Source organism: Pteropus medius, unplaced genomic scaffold (assembly GCF_902729225.1).
Source record: "Pteropus medius unplaced genomic scaffold, Ma_sr-lr_union100, whole genome shotgun sequence".
Taxonomy (NCBI): Eukaryota; Metazoa; Chordata; class Mammalia; order Chiroptera; family Pteropodidae; genus Pteropus; species Pteropus medius.
Window position 1 is genome coordinate 13,416,736 of NW_024340849.1, and position 18,589 is coordinate 13,435,324.

The following is an 18,589-nucleotide window of genomic DNA, read 5'->3' on the forward strand; positions in this document are numbered from 1 at the left end:
AATTAATATTGACAAAAACATCAACTAAGCTAATGAGTTGTTAGTTAAGGCAATAAACATGTCACATTAGAGTCAGCGCAGTAAAGAGGTAATTAGCCCTGGAAAAGCCCTGCTGATTGGAGTGTTGAGACCCTCTGCTCTTAACCTTTGAGTCCATTATCCAACCCAGGAGTGGTGGCTGTGTTAATGGGGACTCACCAGTAAGCAGAAGCCTCGCTAGAGCAGCTAAGCCTGCATTCAGAATTCTGGGATGAAGCGGGTGCTGGTGGGTGTAGGAGACAGCCATCAACAGAGCTCCACGAAAAGCTGAACCAGAGCTCTTTCGGGAATAGATGTTAATGTCAAACAAAGAGAGCAAATACATTGCCAAAGAATTATTTGAAAGTAGATGTATTTTTTAACAAAAGCATACGTAGCAATAGAGAAACAAACAACGTGACAAAGGAAGTCATTCCAAAGCATCCTTTTCTACAAATAAGGATGCTTTGCTCCTTTCAAGATAAAGAGTCAGATACTATAATACAGTGAATTCCTGATCATCTGAGCTATAGAAGCAATCAAGATCACAATTAAAAATCATAGATAAAAATTTATATTCATTTAAGACAAAAAAAGAAACATACACATGTTATAAAATGTCTGAGGTGTATATGTTTACATGAGTACTTACAAATTATTCCTCAGAGCAGCTTGCTCTCCAGGAGCTGGTATTTATTTTTTTGTGTGTGTGTGCGGTGTTGTTTTATTTTTATTTTTATTTTTAATTTTTTTTAACTTTTCGCTAATTTTACTGATTTGGCTTTAGGACAACCCAAACTAGCATTTCAAAGTCTATGTTGAAAAAAAAAATCAGATGTTTGTAGAAAAATCACAAATAGCAGGGCAGAATCTATGAGTTAAAACACAACATATGTGAATAAAACTCATTTTCTTTAGATTAGTGGATCATTCCTGAAACAAAGCAAAAGACCTTATTGCAGAGTACAATTTGAATTTGCATGATGTGTATGTTAACTTCCAAAACATTATCAAACAGGCTAAGTTTTGACATTGCATATAAATATAATGCTACCAATATAAACATATAACTAGATTAATGGACACTACATTATCAGGAAGTATTTATTTTTCCCTTGGAAACTTGTTTTTCTCTTGAGCTTAAAAGCAAACACATCATGAATTCAAGGTAATAGTACACTGCCATTTATTTTGCATATTTTAATAATTTTATTATTAAAATTTTAATAATAAAATTTTAATAATTTTATGCTATTTCCTTTTACAAAGAAAATGCTCCATCTTAATTTTGTTATTACATAAGTTTGATAAAAGGAATGGATAGATATGCAGTTCCTTTCCACCACTGCTGTGTGTGTATGTGCAGTGTCTGTGTGTGTCTGGGTGTTAGGAGGGACATGGGACATTTACTATACAGTAAATCAATATGTGCTATCTTTTTTCAGGCTGAGTAATTTCGAAATGGACAGGAAGCAATTAGCTGCCTCACACCTTATTGCTAGTGTACAGTTTTAATTTTTAAAACATTTTCCCTCAATATAGCTTCTTTTTACTGAATCTGCAAAACAGCGATTTGTGGTTTAATTTTCATTAGTTGATTCTTTTATACAATCAAATTTAGATTGAAAAGCACTATAAGCCAGTCTACATTTTCAATAAAAGAAGAAGTGATGGTGCAAATCAAAATAAGAAATACTTTTTTTCTGCTATTCTACTGTCATTGACAGCTTAGTATAACCTGAAAAAAATACATTATGACATTTACTTCTATTATATATAGAACATACAAAAATGTCCAAAGACTTCCAAATTGTCTAGAAACAATAAAGAAAAATAGATAAGACTGTCAAATAATTTTAAGACTTCACATCTATGTATGAATTTAATTTGATGTAATTATTCATGTAACTTTATATCTTAGCAGTATATCATAGAACAACATATTCAATCATCTTTTCTATCCCAACACATGTGAAGAATACGACATATTAGCAAACCATGTCTTACTATGGCAGGTGAGAAGCAGAGTGCCACGAGTATAATTTAAGACAGTCCTCTGGGTGATTCAGATATGTCTCCCACCCCGCACTTTGCCCCGTTCTTTCTTTAGTTAGGGGACAAAAGCTACCGGCCTCTCTCCAGTGACTGAAAATCCATGGACAGTAGAAGGGGCATGAAGTAAGATGTGGATTCTAATCCCAAACTTTCAATTTGCTAACAGTTAGATCTTAGGTAACTTAAACTGGGTATTAGTTTCCTCATCTAATGAGCTACAATGAGATGGAGAACAGACCTATTTCTTGAGGCGATAGGAGTATAAATGATATAATAGGCACCACACCTAACACAGGGTAGGCCCTTGACATATTCCTTTTCCTCCATCTCCCTGTGTATAATTATACAGAAACTGTTCCTTAATTATTTTTTTCACAGGTATATTTATATGTTATATTAAGCCTTTTAAATGCACTCTTTTAAAAGAGGAATACTACTGGGACTCCAGCCCTTTTAAAAATATATCATATAAAGCATCTGACCAAACAGTAAGAAAAAAAAAACTAATAAAATGAATAAATGAAGGGAAGAGAAAGAGAGGAAAAAAGGGAAGAAAGGAAAATTATATTTGTTGACAGACTGGTAGGTGGCAGGTACTGCACTGGGGCTTTACATGTGCTACTTCATTTAATTCTGAAAATAGCCCTGTGAAGAATATGTTATTAGTTTCAAATCTGAAGATGAGGAAAATGCTTCTCAGAAACCTTAAATAACTTATTCTAGATTATACTGTTAGTAATGCCAGAATAAGGTACACTTGACTTGAAATCCTCTGTTCTATTATATTACATCTCATATTTATTTTAAAATAATAGCCTATGTCATATTCTAGACTTAAGATGATATCTGTAAAGGGATTTTATGTTTAATGCCACAGTTGAAACACATCATATTGTTTTTTTCTCCTGGTAATCCCAGAAACTGCAAACTGGGTTCATGACAGCCAAGCGAGCGCTGAACCATTTTAATATGTCCAAAGAGAGAAAAGCCTGACTAGCTAGCAGAGCATCTCAAGGATGGCCAAAATTAACTGAATGATCTACATGTGTTAGCACATGAAATGAAGACAGAGAAAGGCACACATATTATAAAATTGTTTTCCCAACCTTCCTCTGTTAACTCCGGCCTAGTTAAACTGAGCTAGCAATGCTATTTTTCTTCCTCTCAAAATCTGCAGTGGGTGAATCAAATGTGAAAGCAAGATCAATTCTGTTCTAAGACAGTAAATGAGCTTAAGATCAGACCTGTTTCAGTTTACGGAGAAAATCTAATTATGCTAGCTTAAATGTTTGTGTATACAACTATATTACAGAGGCAGGAAAAAGAGATATACCCTCACCTACACCTGCTGACAAGCAAATTTCACAGCTACTTATAGGGTCAAAAAAAACCCCCCAAACTCCAACAATCCAAAAACCCATTTAGTCCCACATACTACACTATCCACATATGAAGCAAAAGCAATAGAACAAAATATCTTCATGCATCATATTTTATAAAAGTCAAAGCTAGAATGGTTCAACCTTCTCCTGATGATAGATCAGAACACAGAGGCCCAGGCAGGTTATGTGGCTTATTCTAAATCGAAGAGCAACTGCAATGGCAGGTCAAGAAACCGAAGCTTCAGTATCAAAAACCAGCATCCCTCCATGGTAACACAAAGCCTCCGTAATAAATGAGGTCCAAAATTATTATCATCTTAACTGTTGTGACCACAACCATATCCTCCAGCGCTTGGCACAGTGTCTGGCACTGAGACAGCATTAAACATATTTGCGGAATGAATGAATGGATTTAATTCATACTCCACTGTCCACATTTTAACTATCTTTCAAGGTCTCAGTTAACTAAGTTACACTTTATTTACCAAGTTTTGCTGATCACTCCAGCTATTTTTGTCCCTGAATTTCTGGAGCACCGCTTGTTCATACCATTCAAAGGAATACAGACTTAGAAAACTCAGAATTAGAATAAACTTTAGAGATGATCTGGCCCAGGGGTTTCTAATCCTAGTTGATATTGAGAATCACTTGATGAGCTTAATGAAAACACAAATTTGTGGTCCTACTTCAGACCTACGGATTCAGAGCACAGAGTCCAGTGGCATGGAGTTCATTATCCGGTGGGATAGCCAGTTCCATTGTTAGACATCTTTTTTATTATATAAAACTTCAAACATCCACAAAAGTAGAAAGAAAAGTATAATAAACCTGTTGTAATCATCATCCAGCTTCGATAGTTTTGAACTCCTGGTCAGTCTTGTTTCATCTATACCCTCCCTCTGTATCCTCACTCACTCTCCCTAACATCTTGAATTACTTTGCAGCAAATCTCTTCTATAAATATTTCAGTATATATGTCTAAAAGACTGGGACTTTTAAAAAACATAACCACAGTACTATTAGCACAGTAAACAAAGTTATGAGAAATTCCTCCGTCCCATCTAATAGCCAGTCGGTGTTCACATTTTATTGATTCTTTCTGGCCCCGTCGCTAACGCTCCTTCTTTTCCCTCTCTCTCTTTCATCTTTTCCTTTTCTTCCTTTTCTTCACATATTCACATTTGTCTCTTCCATTCATAATCTAAATTTGTCTCTTAAATCTCGTAATCTACAGTTTGCCCCTCCCCCTTCCTGGAATCAGTTCTTTCGCCCCATTGAGTTTTCTAAAATCCAATCCTGCTGATTATATCCATTTAAAGATACTTAAAAAGTGTTCTTCTGATCTCTGTTATTTCCTATAAATTGGCTGAAAAGATTCAGGTTTGAGTTTATTTTTATTCTTTCTTAGATGCTGTTATGTATTTCCATCAAGAAGTACAGAATGCCCAGCTGTCTCTTTTTTGGTGATATTAGGATATTGCCCAGGTCCATTAATTGATTAGGGTGGCAAAATGGTGATATCCTACCCTTCTTCGATTATTGGCTAGAATACTGTTACAAAGAAAACTTTTCTCTTATCAACCATTTGATTACTCTGTGGTGTAGTTGTATAAAAAAAACACAGTTACCAGTTTTCAAAATAACACGTTAATTTTTAGCATCGGTCAAACATGACACCAAGGTTTGTGTGATTTTCCCTCTCAGTATCATTTTGAACTCTTGGATCAAAATAAATTGATTTGTTTCTGTTTTGATTCATTGTGCATATTTTGATTGTCATTTTACTTTTCTTACAGTATCTTATATAAATATATAAATTGTTTCTGGATTGTTAGTCACGTGCAGAGGTGTTTCCATATAAAATTAGTTTCCCGTTAGCAGTCAGATGATTTCATGTAATATAAGTAAAATCTCAAGTAGGTATCATATATACTGGTTTATTAGTCATGTGCAGAAAGGTGTTCCCACATCAAATCAGTTTACTGTTAGCACTCACATAATTTCATGTAATATACATATAATTTCAAGTAGCTATCATATATAAAACGGATTGCATGTCTTGAATTGTACTTAGGGCAATGATATTTGTATCTCTAAATCCATTAGAATAAAAGTATTATATACTTTTTTTCTAAGTGTTCATTGTGCTTTTCAGATGTTGCATTTTTTACAAATTGAAGGCAAGACCCTCAACCAACCAAAAGATTATGATTCGCTTTATTGCGATACTTTAAAAACTGTTTTATGACGGTGGTCTAGAACTGAACCTGCAACATCTCTGAGGTATGCTAGTGTTTGACCACTTTGCAAGAATGACTTGCAAGAATGGCAATTTCATGTGGTACAAGCAAACACCTGCTATGCCACCGGCCTTACTACCACCACACCTGCGGCATGTGCCTTTAAAGAGAAGAGTCATCTGTGTGCTCTTGGGTGACTATATACACTTGATATAAGGGGGGCACTAAATGTGAAACAGTAATTTTTTAAACTTTTACATCCATTGAATAAGCATATTATATAATTACATAAACATATCCTATATAAATGTCCATAAAGGCAAAATCTACTTTGCAGTTACCAAAATTAACTTGATTGACAACCTATAGGTTCAGCATAATGATTTCTGGGCAATGAAAACGGCTTGAGTGACATCCTGCATAGAACTGTGTCATACTGCTATACTTTCGGAGTGGCCACATCAATATTTTAGGACTGGTGCTCCTGCCCAGAACTCTTCTCTTCCCAGAAGGAGAATGACCTGCTCCACTCAAGCCAACTGCCATATGAAGCTCTGGGAAGTCACAGAACCGACACTGGAGACAATCTGAGTAATGTGATGGTCAGTCAGACAAAGCAGAGATTTAAATGAGCTCGGGCTTAATATATTACCTTCTCAGGGCCTGAAATTCTCCTCTAGTGCCTAAAAATCCGAAGGATCCTCCATCTACCAATAGTGTTCCCGTTTAAACCATTCAACACGAAAACACGAGTAAATCCTCTGCTTGCCATTTTTATCCTTTCCTAACTTCAGAATGCTGTCCCAGGGAACTGACGACTGCAGCAAAAATGGATGGCACTGCAGCATTTTACAATATATATAATGGAAATGAACTGCCTTTTCTATTTTGGAGAAAATACACTGCAATGTCTACTGGGACGGAGGATAAGACATTATAGGAAACATTTCTTCAGTCTGATAAACTAGCTAGCAGCAGGCCCAGAAATCCATAGCAATTAAAAGGCAAAAAAAGTTAAATATAGAATTTGTACATCTATTGTACATTATAATCAAAGATCCCATCTTGTTAACAAATCATTAATTATTCCTTATCACTAACAACCCTGTGAAGTAGTAGGTAAGTGCTGGGACATTACTAGGCCATTGAAATGCAAATTTGAGGCAACAGTTGCCAACCATCATTTATGTATCTGTAAATGCAAAATGGAGTTAGTTGTGCTTACCGCACAGAGTCAGAGTTTCGCTTTTTGAGGCATGGTCCAGTTCTGTTTGAAACCTGTCTCTTTTCAGTAGCTAAATGATTACCTAGCCTATATGGCCTTTTCCTAAGATCTATACAGCTATGATAAAAGTACTTCTCAGAAAGAAGAAACAAAATAGAGAACAATTTCTTGGTCAGTCTCTCAAAACTGATAATGCTCTAATAACTCAATTCAAAAAGTATTTGCAGAACATAACTGGCTCATTATAAAGGACCGAGTGGAAAATGAAATTTTAGTGATTTGAAAGTTCTGACTTATTAGATAGCATCTTAGAATTATAATGATAAATTATTTCTTCTGGGCCAGTTATCAGTTTATAGCATCTCAGCTCCAAGTCTATCATCCCTCCCTGCTTTGCAGCATTGGAGCTGGACTCTGTACAAACATCTCCTTTGCTGGCTGGCAGAATGTTAAGCTTTGTCAATAGAGGTCAACAGAGGGATCCTGCAGGAGGAAAGACACTTCCCTCCAAAGCAGCTCTGTCTTGCCCAAGCCTGGGGAAATGACAGGCTGCCTCTATAGATCAGCTTGGACCATCACCACATGCTCTCCCGCAGCAGTAGGGCATGTCAGAGCCACCCCAGCCCCATCCCGCCAAGAACTCGGGGACTAGCTCCAGGCTGCTCACAGGCAACAGCAGCCCCTTCTCTACTGGCAGGTTTCCTCAGCACCCACAGGCTGGGTGTCTCCTTAGTAGCCACAGAATGGGAGAAAAATATTCATTTCACACATGAAAAGTTTTCACACACTCTTTTCATACGTGGAAAAGTTTCTCTAGATGAAGCCAAGGGCAGACTCACAGTAGAGTACGCCCAACGGCTTTCTAAAGTCTTAAACCAATTTACACTCCACAGTAAGTGTAGAAGAGTTGTAAGTGCTCCAGATCCTCACCAGAATTTGAGAATGTCAGACTTCGAGTTTTCAGTTTGGTAGATGAGAAATGATAGTTTATTTTGCTTTTAATTTGCATGTCCCTGACAATAAGGCTTAGCATCTTGTCAGAGGTTTATCAGCCATTCTTATTTCCTTTCTGTGAAGTGCTTTGTTGACCTCTACCCATTTTTCTGCTCTGCATTTGTCTTTTTCTAAGATTTAAAAAAAATATGAATGTGTTTAACTATCTCATCAGTTACCTATGTTATAAGTACCATATACCTCTTTGTGGCTTTACTTTGCACTTTTAAAAAGGTATTTTTTATTACAGAAGTTTGCAATTTTAATGAAACAGAATTAATCCATCTTCTTTATTGTTTGGTTGGGCTTCTGTCACATGTTTACAGCATCATTCCCCATCCCAAGGTCATGTTTTCCTGTATCATCTTTTTTTAAAGTATTATGGTTTTAGCTTTCATATTTAAGACTTTAAATCCACATAGAATTGATTTTTTTTTTTACTTTGATGGTTATTAGGGATCCAATTTCATTATTCTTCCTCATGGATAGCCAATGGTAACTATACCATTTATCAAAAATTCTATCCTTTATTTCACTGAACTATAGTGGTGATATACAATGCTACATCTATATAGAATCAAATTCCGTTGTATATATGAACCATTTCTGTGCTATCTATTCTGTTCTATGGATCTGTCCTACACCAAAACGATATTGCATTAAATACTATAAGTATATAATAAATTTTGATATAAGGTAAGGGAAATCCCTCCACCTTCTTCTTTAGAAGTGTCATGGCTTTTCTTAGGCCATTGCTTTTTCATATAAATTTGAGAATCAGCTTGTCAAGTTCAATAACAAAAACAACAACAAAGATCTTACTGACGTTTTGTTTGGAATGGTATTGAATTTATGAAAATTGGTATCTTATGATGTTGAGCAGTCCTATTCAGAAAAGTGTATATCTCTTTCTTTAGATCTTTAAAAACTCTTTCAATAAAATAATTTTTTTTCTATAAAAGTCTTGCATATTCTTTGATAAGTTAATGCCTAGGTATTTTATTTATATTTTTGAGTACTTTATAGGTTGACTTTTTTAAATAGTTACATATGTCGAAGTGTTATACATGAGTATTAAATGAGTTAATATTTGTAAAGTGCCTAAAATAGTGAAGTATATATGTGTTTATTGAATAAAACAAAAAAAATCATGCCTTCCATTTATCTCTGGTATGTTAATTTTAGAATAACTTTGACTAGCTATTAAAAGAATATTGAGTTTATTGTTTGTGTGAGATTTATATATTAATTTGAGAACTAACTGAGATATTTACCACATGAAATCATCTTATGCATCTAAGAACTACATGCTTTATTTACTCAAACATTATTTTATTTCTCTCAGTAACATATTATAGCTTCTTCCGTATTTCTTAAGTTTAGTCTTAGCTGTGGGACTTCCTTTGGTTGCCATAGTTACTGAGATTTTTTAAAATATCTTATTTTAAAAATATAAACATTTATCATCTTATTTTAGTAATACAAATATTCACTCACTGTAAAAAAATCTTTCCAACTAAGTGTTTCTAGTAAATTTTTCCTCTCCCCTAATTCCTTTAACTATTGGGTAAACTGAGTTATTTTTTGGCATCTACATTCCTTCTATGGTAAAATGGCTTGCAGTCTTATTGTTTTTGTTTTGTTTTGTTCTGTTTTTTTAACTGTGCTGTCTTTTTCTTCCTGGTTTTTAGGGTCTTTGAAGAGTCTTCTAAAAAATGATTGTCTATATTTTTCTGTTTGTTCACTTGCACATGGAAAAGCTACTGATTTTTGAGTATTTGTCTTGCTGAGTGGCCATCTGGATACCCTTGAGTGATACGATCTATCTCAGGTTTTAAAAGCATCACTACCACAGCTACTATGTTAAAAATCCACTATAAAAGAGAGAAGGGTAGAAGCTGGAAGGCTTGTCAGTAACCTGGCAAGGGGGCCAATCAGAGTAATAATAGTAAAGGTGGTAACAAGCAGCTGAATTTATACATTTTGAAGTTAGAGCCATTAAGATTTTCTGTTGGATTAGATGTTGTGTGTGAGAGGAAGAGAAGAATTAGGGAAAACGTTTAGAAACTGGAAATAATGATCATCAGTTGAGATGGGGAAGTCCAGAAATAGAAAAAGGTTTCTGAGGGAAAACCAAGAATTTCAATTACCACTGAATTATTGAATTTTTAAAGGATACATAATTCTAGTTTCTCGAGTTTTTGGTGTGTTTGTGTTTTGTTTTGTTTTGTTTTTGAGTCTAGCCTTGTCTTTGGCTATTTCTTTTGCAGATACAGTGTGATGCCGAACTTCAAGTTCTGAAACACACAAAAGTTAGTGTTACTGTACTGGAAGTAAGTGTGAAGAGCCCAAGACAGCCATGAGCCATCTCTGTGGAGCCCCCAGGCACTACAGAACATAATTTGAAAACCAAAAGTATAAGGAAGGAACTCTGTATTTATCGATTTCATACAGGTCTTCATTTCATTCAGATCCTCTAGTGGACTTGGCTTCTGGCAGCTCCCAGTTGAATCAGTCAGCACCAAGTTCACCAGCACTTACAGTAGAATCATGGAGACCAAAGCGTAAAGAAATAAAATGACTTAGACACCCTACCATTCAACAGAGTCTTGGAAACTGTTTTCTAAGGACACGTCGGGGAATCTACAACAAAGTTTTCCACAAAATGCTTCTGTTCACTTGTTACTGAACAGCTTTCTGAGAATCATCAAACGTTCTGTAGCTTTTAGAGGGATTCGACTTGATGTTCGCTATTGTTTCTTTCTGATATAAAATTGTTTGACCTTATAGAATTATATACGTTAATCAGAGTGACCCCAGAGCACACATATATTAAGACAAATTCAAAGGAAACATTCTGCAGAGCCGTCAGACCCAGGTCATTTAAAACCACGAAATAGGAATGTCCTATGCCAAAAAAAAAGGGGCGGGGGGCAGGGTTTGACACTGGCAATATAATGTTAACACTTGTCACTGAATCTGCCGTACTCAGACAACCTGGAAACAAGAAATCAAGGAAATTAAAAACTGAACTAAAATTGAAAATCGAATCAGGGTAACTAAATATATACATTAGATGGTTTGCAGAGTTTCATACCAATGCTTCATTACATTCTAGACCTTTTAAAAAATTGTTATAATGCCTTTGTACTACATTCTTATAAGATGTAGATCTCAAACTACCACAAATGTCATAGTGAGCTAAATCCAACATAAGCCCACAAAGCTGGATATGTGTAGAGAATGAATTATAAAGAAACAACTGTAGCCTGGTTAAGTTGATATAAGGTGGCTGTAAAGAGGGATGGCAGAAAAATAAAGATACTCAGCTTCAAACATATGGCATAGGTGTGAACTACTGGAACCTATGAAAGCAAACAGAACGACTGGCATAGAGCAAAGAAAATAAGATAGGCAAGTTCAAGTGGCAGCAATAAACACGAGCACTGTATAGTTACAATGATAATAAATCACATTAATAACTTCATAGAATCCTAGAATTTTATATGGAAGTGGCCTTAGACATAATCTCTTCCAACTTTCTTGTTTTATGGAAGAGGAACCCGAGACCTATAAGTGTAATGAATTAACAACAAATGATTGCAAATAAAAGTTATTCCTGGAGAACAAGGCTTGGATTACATCACCAGTTAGGGTCTATAATGCAAGTGTCAGATCGCTGTTAAAAATGATAAAGCTGTTATACAACATAAATTATTTACAAGTAAAAACAAAAGAGTAGTGAAAATTTCCATTTGATCTGAGTTTAGTATGTTGTTGTGGTTAAAATGAGAAACAAGGTAATAAACACAAATTCACCCAATTACAAATATGTAATTACAAAAAAATTTAGTACATTTTTAGTATATTTTTACACAAATCCTCTAGGAACTAATGTGCTTTACCACACAGAGTGGGGATAAGTATGTGCTTCCTAGGCTTTGGAAGAAAAATGCATCTGATTCAAATCCTTTATAAGAAAGATAACCTTAAGGACGTTACTTAATTTTTCTGAGTATCAGTTCACTCATATTAAATACTGACGGTAATACTTAGCTTCTAAGGTTCTTAGGAAGATTTTGAAAAGCTGTATATACACCTATACATCTCCTCATAGATAGCAGATGCTTTTAAAAGAGCTATTTCACTTCCTTATTCTATAAACATTTCTAGTAACAATAATAAATACTATCATTCAACTAACACTTACATATCAGGCACTTTTATAAGTGCTTTACATACACTAATTTACTTAATCCTCACAATAACGCTGTGAGGTAGGTGCTACTATTATTCCTATTTTTAGTTAAAGGAACTGAGCCACAAAGCATTAAGGCCACGCAGCTACTGAGTGGTGATGTCAAGATTGAAACCCAAGCAGTCCAGAAAAATGAAATTACAAGAAAAAGGTTGAGGTCTCTGAAGAATGAATTCTGAGAATAATATGTGTCATTTGTTCACTCTGATTAGGTCCCATTACCTCTTCCATTTTAAAATACAAAGAAAATTACAATTTGTGCATTGGGGTAGTTTAAATGACAAGAACTACCATAGAACACTTAATTAAAATAACTGAAGGATTCCATATTCTGTTGTGTTTCTTCTCTACTCTGGCTATAAATGAAAATTACATATGAAGTTTTAAAAATAACATAGATACCCAAATTCCACCCCCACCCCGCTTTCTGAATAGGAAGTGCAGGCTAATGCACAGACACAAGTATTTCTAAAACACTCTGCATATGATTTTCGTGCATAGCCAGAGTGAAGGATAACAGTTTTAAACATAGAAGGTGTAATGGCAGGGCAAGTCAAGTGGCATCTGAACCAGGATGACTTTCAAAGGTAAAATTACAAATGAGAAGTGGTGACAAAGAACGTGGAATGCTGAGTTAGTGCAATGAGAATGAATGAATGAGGTAGATTCTAGAGTAAGAAGCCAGACAGGCAGGATTACATACCAATGCCAGGAAAGCCAGGTTAAAAAAATGAGGGAAAGCAAACAGAAATGCAATCTCATGGCTCCCATAGCAGCTCAGCAACACAATCTGATGACTTGTTTGTAAACAGTGAAAATACATATTCTTTTGTCATTTCATGTCCTTGCAAAGAGCATGATGCTTTCCTCATTGTTGCTGCATTGTTTATACCTTGGGATTACCACTAGTTTTGTTATTACTTGCAATTCATTGACTTTATCAGCAAGTCCTAATCTTGCTGATAAAACATTTGAGATTTGGCTTAACCTTCTTACCTTAAAATTCAAAAAATAAATTCATTATAAAATCATCCTCAACCAGCATTAACATTAATTAAATAAAATATGCACGGTTAGAAAGAAAGTACATGAAGTACTTGGGGAATCATTTTCATGACAGCAGACTACAACAAAATAAAGCCCAACATAGCACCAGAACAAAATAAAACTCTAAATACAGGTTTTATAGAAATAAAATATTCCTTAGGTCGAATCTAACTGAGGCTTCTATTTGGTGATATTACAGCTGAATTAATAAAGAGGGATATACCTCTCTATACTTTAAAAAAAAATCATAATAACAGATAAGCAATTTATTCTAACAAGCTCTTGGAGTTCTTATCCATTTTTATTTTAATGACTATCTTTTGAGAATTGAATGGAATCTATAGATCTTTTTCCCAGAACAGAAACACAAATGCACATAAAGATAGCATTTTCCATGTAACATCGGTGAGCTCATACACCTTGCTTAGCTGAAGAACCCTGATGTCAATGCATTTCTAAAGGCCCACTGTGGGGAAAAATTCATTTTCTTTAATTATTTCACATCACAAATACAAGCCATTTCTTCAGTACCAAGACGTGGATTTTGTACACGTTTATATCTCCACGGCACCAGCACATCCCTAAACGAATGATCAACAGATGCTCATGTGTAAAGGTGGCCCAGGACTTGCCGGCTTGCTTCCTCTTTCTTTGCAGCACCACTTCTGAATCTTTCTTATTTGTTGCACAAGAAGACTGTGTGGAATGGTGAAAATATGCTGATTTAGGGCTGGAAGATAAATGTTTAAGTCCGGGCTCGATACTTTTCGCAGTATGACCTTAAAACACTTAACCTGTGCCCTATTTACTGTCTGCAGAAAGAAAGTTTAATAACCAAATTTCACAAAGATTTAGTGCATACTGGGCAAAGTCGGTTTCCCCATCTGATAAATGGGAATAGTAAGAGTACTTATTTGATATGTTTAGAAGATTAAATAAGATAATACAGGTAAAGTACATAGTAAAATGCCTGGCACAGAGTAAGTGCTCAATAACTAAGTATTTTTCATGTCCCTTGTGCTAGGCGTTGGATAAAATATCTATCTTGCAGGGTAACAAGAGATATGTATGGAGTTGGAATAAAAACCATGTTAAATAAATGGCAGTTCCTCTCTCATTTCTGTTGATAGAAGGGGAAACTGGGACACACATAAGTTAGTAACATGCTGAGTGGAAGCCTGGAGAGGCTGCCCATCTCCTGCCCTCCACGACCGACCATACTCACGCCCTCAAGCTCACGGGAGTGTTAGTATATAGTGGCTGATAAGTCTCAGCTGAGCTCCTCTGTGGGATTTTGCCTTAGTTGAAGAGAAGTACCTCACCTGAGGTCACACCCCTTCTCAGGGCACCAGTGACTTGAATCCAATGACTGATTGACGTGGGGATATAAAGGCCGAGCTCTTAGCCCCAATTCAGGACAAGTCTGAAGGGTCATCCCAGCTCCAGAGTTCCCTGAGATCAGCTGAAGCATTCTAGGCAATTGAAATGCAATTCGACTTCTCCCCCTGCCCAATCTTGCTTCTTTCACTCCCCTAAAAGTATTGATCTCGAGAACACGCCTGCATACAAATCTGTCTCAGAGCCTGCTGCCTAGGGAAATGACTTATGACACTTGCCCAAAGTCAAAAAGCTAATGAGAGATCAAAATGGGATTTACTACAGATGTGCCAGCATAATTCCACAATTATGAAATGAGCAGAAGAGACCAAATGAAAGACTGAACCAAAAGACCCATAAGGTAACATTATAAATAATACCCTAAAATATTCTAATGTCATGTTTTGTGGATCCACATAAAAATGAAGAATCTCTACTAAAGCTGGGCTGATGTGAAACAAGAGAGCGTCCATTCCCACGTGGAGAAGAGAAGGGAAGGTTATGAGGAAGGCGGCTTTCTATCTCACTTCAGAAGCAGAGACTAACGGGACAAAAAAGCGTTTTAAAAACAGAGTAGTTCCCACCTTTTATTTTACACCGGAGGAAACTGCAACCTAGAGGGGTACTTCACTTACCAAGGGCACAAAGTAAGAGAGTGGCCTAGTCCAGGCCTCTTCATCACCAGAGTCCTTCAGCTTCGTCTTCAATATGTGATTCTGACGTTTTATGTAAAGTATAACACCCATGAAAGATTCATATATATTTACTTCTAAGTTTAAAATGTATTATAAAACTAAATATGACTTTTGAATGAAGCGTTAGTGTCACTCTTGGCTCCCATCAGTGTGGATAGGAATTTGACTAGGTTATGAGTTTTCACAGAACAGTTTTATGAAGAAGCTTAGAATTCACTATCTGTAGCTCTAACTACATTAGCAGTTAAAGTTCATCAAACATTGCATCTTAATTGCCTTATCTCAAAATGAGGATACTAATTATCTCATTCAATAGGATACCTTAAAGACTAAATATTTAATGGTACCGATGCAGTCTAAATGCCACATAAAGAAATAACATGACAATATACATGGCAACTTCTAACAGGTTAACATTATAACTGGTTAATTTTATACATAACTGATTGAAAAGAGCCTAAGTAAGACAGAGAACATTTAGACATCTGTTTCCAATCAGGAGAGCAAGATTTAATCTGATAACTGTACATTTACTGGGAACATCCCAATTCAAATAAGAAAGGTCTTGCAAATCTCTATCATAGGCAAATTTACCAAGAAACCTAAGACCTTTGATGAAAGGGTAATGGAATGGAAGTTAAAAGCAAATTCATCATTACCTTTATAATGTTTTATAATTATTAAAATAAAACATGGCAGCCATAATAAATGAGGAAAATATCAAGGACATTTTACACATTTTAAACTAATAGGTACTAACTATATTACTCATTTTTCTATAATATTTGCTTGCTAGAAAACTTTCAAAATCTGTCTTTTAGTTCAATGAAATAATCATAAATATGATTTGCTAAGAAGCATTAACTTTTGCCCTTTGCACATCTAGTCTTTTATGCAAAATACTCAAAAGAGCAAACTTGGTTCTAAAACACTTAAATATTTAAAATGTTTGGGTATATTATATTTACTTTGCTTGGGAAAGCTAAGGAGGCCCCATGCAAAAGCCCCTCCTCATAGCACAGCTTGGCCCAGGGGTTCTCTCATGCCAGAAATAGGCTTTAGGACCCCTTTACATGTGGTTTAGCTCCCTGTCTTTTAACAAACTAAAAGAGCAGTCCTAAGACTTCATTTCTTTTATCAATTCCCAAGGCTTCTTTGAAAAATCTCTATTTCTAGTCTGCCATAGCTTTTTAAATCCCTCTTTTCTCTTAACCCAGTTTTTCTTTTTCTAGTTACAGTAGTGAGAATTTGCAGATGAAATTATTACAGTTAAAAGAAAAGACATACAGAAGCAAATGTGTGAATATTAGAATTTTATGTAAAGATCAATTGTGGTTAGAAAAAGGGATGATAATAGTACTAGTCTAGGTAACTAAGATAATATGGTATAAGCTAATCTGCCTAGCAACCAGCCAATGGTTTGGGTGCAATAGTCACCAATTTATTATTTTATAATGTATATTTATAGATAAATACTTATACTAAGCTAGGGGAAAATTCCAGAGAAACAGCATTTATGTTCACTTTCCTTGCAGAAAAATACAGAAAAACACTGTTCAGAACACACTGGACTAAATTTGTGGTCTTCAAAATAATTGACCTCCTTCAAATGGGAGCATCTTAAGACTTTTCAAGGAATAGTTTAAAAAGCACAAATAGTTTTAATGCACAGTTTAAAGAAATTAACTTCTGGATGCTAAATATGGAAATGACCACCTTCCCTAAAACTGTGAGAATAGAAATTATCTCTTTTCAAGGAAAATCATCAAAGATGTAAGATTTCTGACTTTTAAAAGTTTGTCACGTATTTTTTAAAAAATGAATGATAACAGATATCAAATAGTTATGATAAATATTCTATGGAATATAGTAAAAAGGACAATAGTTTAATTCTAAATGTTAAAATTCACACTATCCTCAGAGGCATGGGTTTTCAGGTCACAAGCAACTTGAGTTCAAATTTCAGTTTTACCATTTTTTGGCTGAGCCAATTTGAAGAAATTTTATTTTCTATTTTGAAGATCATATGAGCGGATACAAAAGAAAGTGCTTTTTTAAATTATAAAGTGATAGCACAGGTTCATCATTAAGCCCTTTTCATCTAGGAACCACTGAAAAGTCGCAGTTTTACATAATGGTCAAAAACATGAGCCCAGTAGACTGTGCTGAGACGTTCCTAGAAGTAATGTCGTGGCCAGGTTAATTAAACCCTCTGTGCCCCACTGGCCTTACGTGTCAAATGGAGATAACTGAGATACTCACGGTATAGGGCTATTATGAGGAGGAAGTGAGTTAATGCATGGAAAGAGCTTAAAATTGTGCTCAAAAAATTAGTTGTTTTATTATTATTGGTGGTGGTATTGTTAATACTATTCTCTGATTCTCAATGTAAAATAGAGATCGAGAGATTACTCATGCGAATGAATATTGTTGCATTAAGAGCTGCTAAGTCTATAATAGGACTTTAACAATAAAAGCCACTAATAGAACTCCTTGGTTTCACAGCAAAAGTATGTGACAATGATCCAGTGAAGTTCTCTGCTGTAAGAGAACTACCAAAGTAACATGTATCTTCTTCCTTTTCTTAAAGGCCAAAAACCTAAAAGAACATATTGCAATTTGTTCTCCAAAGAATACCATGTGATGTATTCACCATAGGATTATATTTGGTCCTTAAGATGACACAATGTTAGAAGTAATTTTGCAATATGGCAGAACATTTTGACCTTATGTAAAGGAGTTCTGACACGGAAGTACCAAAAGACATCTTTATAAAATATCCTTACCTATTATTAACATACCAAACACAGAACTGAAGCAATGTGACACAAGCCCTTTGAGCTCTACTTGTAATTTTTTCGTCATTTTAAAACTATTATTGGAATATTTTTAAAATTAGAGGTAATTCATAATTCCTCATTCATACTCTTTAAAATACATATATTTTAAAGAAAAAATTAGTGTTCCACCTCTACCCCTGACTTTTCAAATGACGTTCAGAATAAGCTGCATAATTTTTCAGGAATTATTTTATGTTATAAGTGTTAACTTGAAGTCAGTTTTCATAAATTTTGGCTAAAACACTAACCAAAATGTGAAAACACAAAGCTCAAAAAAGTTAGTTTAAGAAAAGCATTTAAAACACCACGTTTTAACTTTTAAAAAGAAGTTCAGGTAACTATAACATAGCTATAATGTATCAGACAGACACATTATATACTGTTTTCTAGCTTCATTTAAGCAATGTATTTGAGTTAAAACTCAGGATATGTTCAATAGTCTTAGATTTTTGTTAACAA

At 35.0% G+C, this 18,589-nt stretch overlaps 1 protein-coding gene across 4 annotated transcripts in view; it reads right to left on the reverse strand.

Moving 5' to 3' along the window:
* WDR7 (WD repeat domain 7) overlaps positions 1-18,589 on the reverse strand; it is a 278,744-nt gene that overhangs the window by 94,923 nt on the left and 165,232 nt on the right. The gene's annotated exons all lie outside the window — the stretch shown is intronic.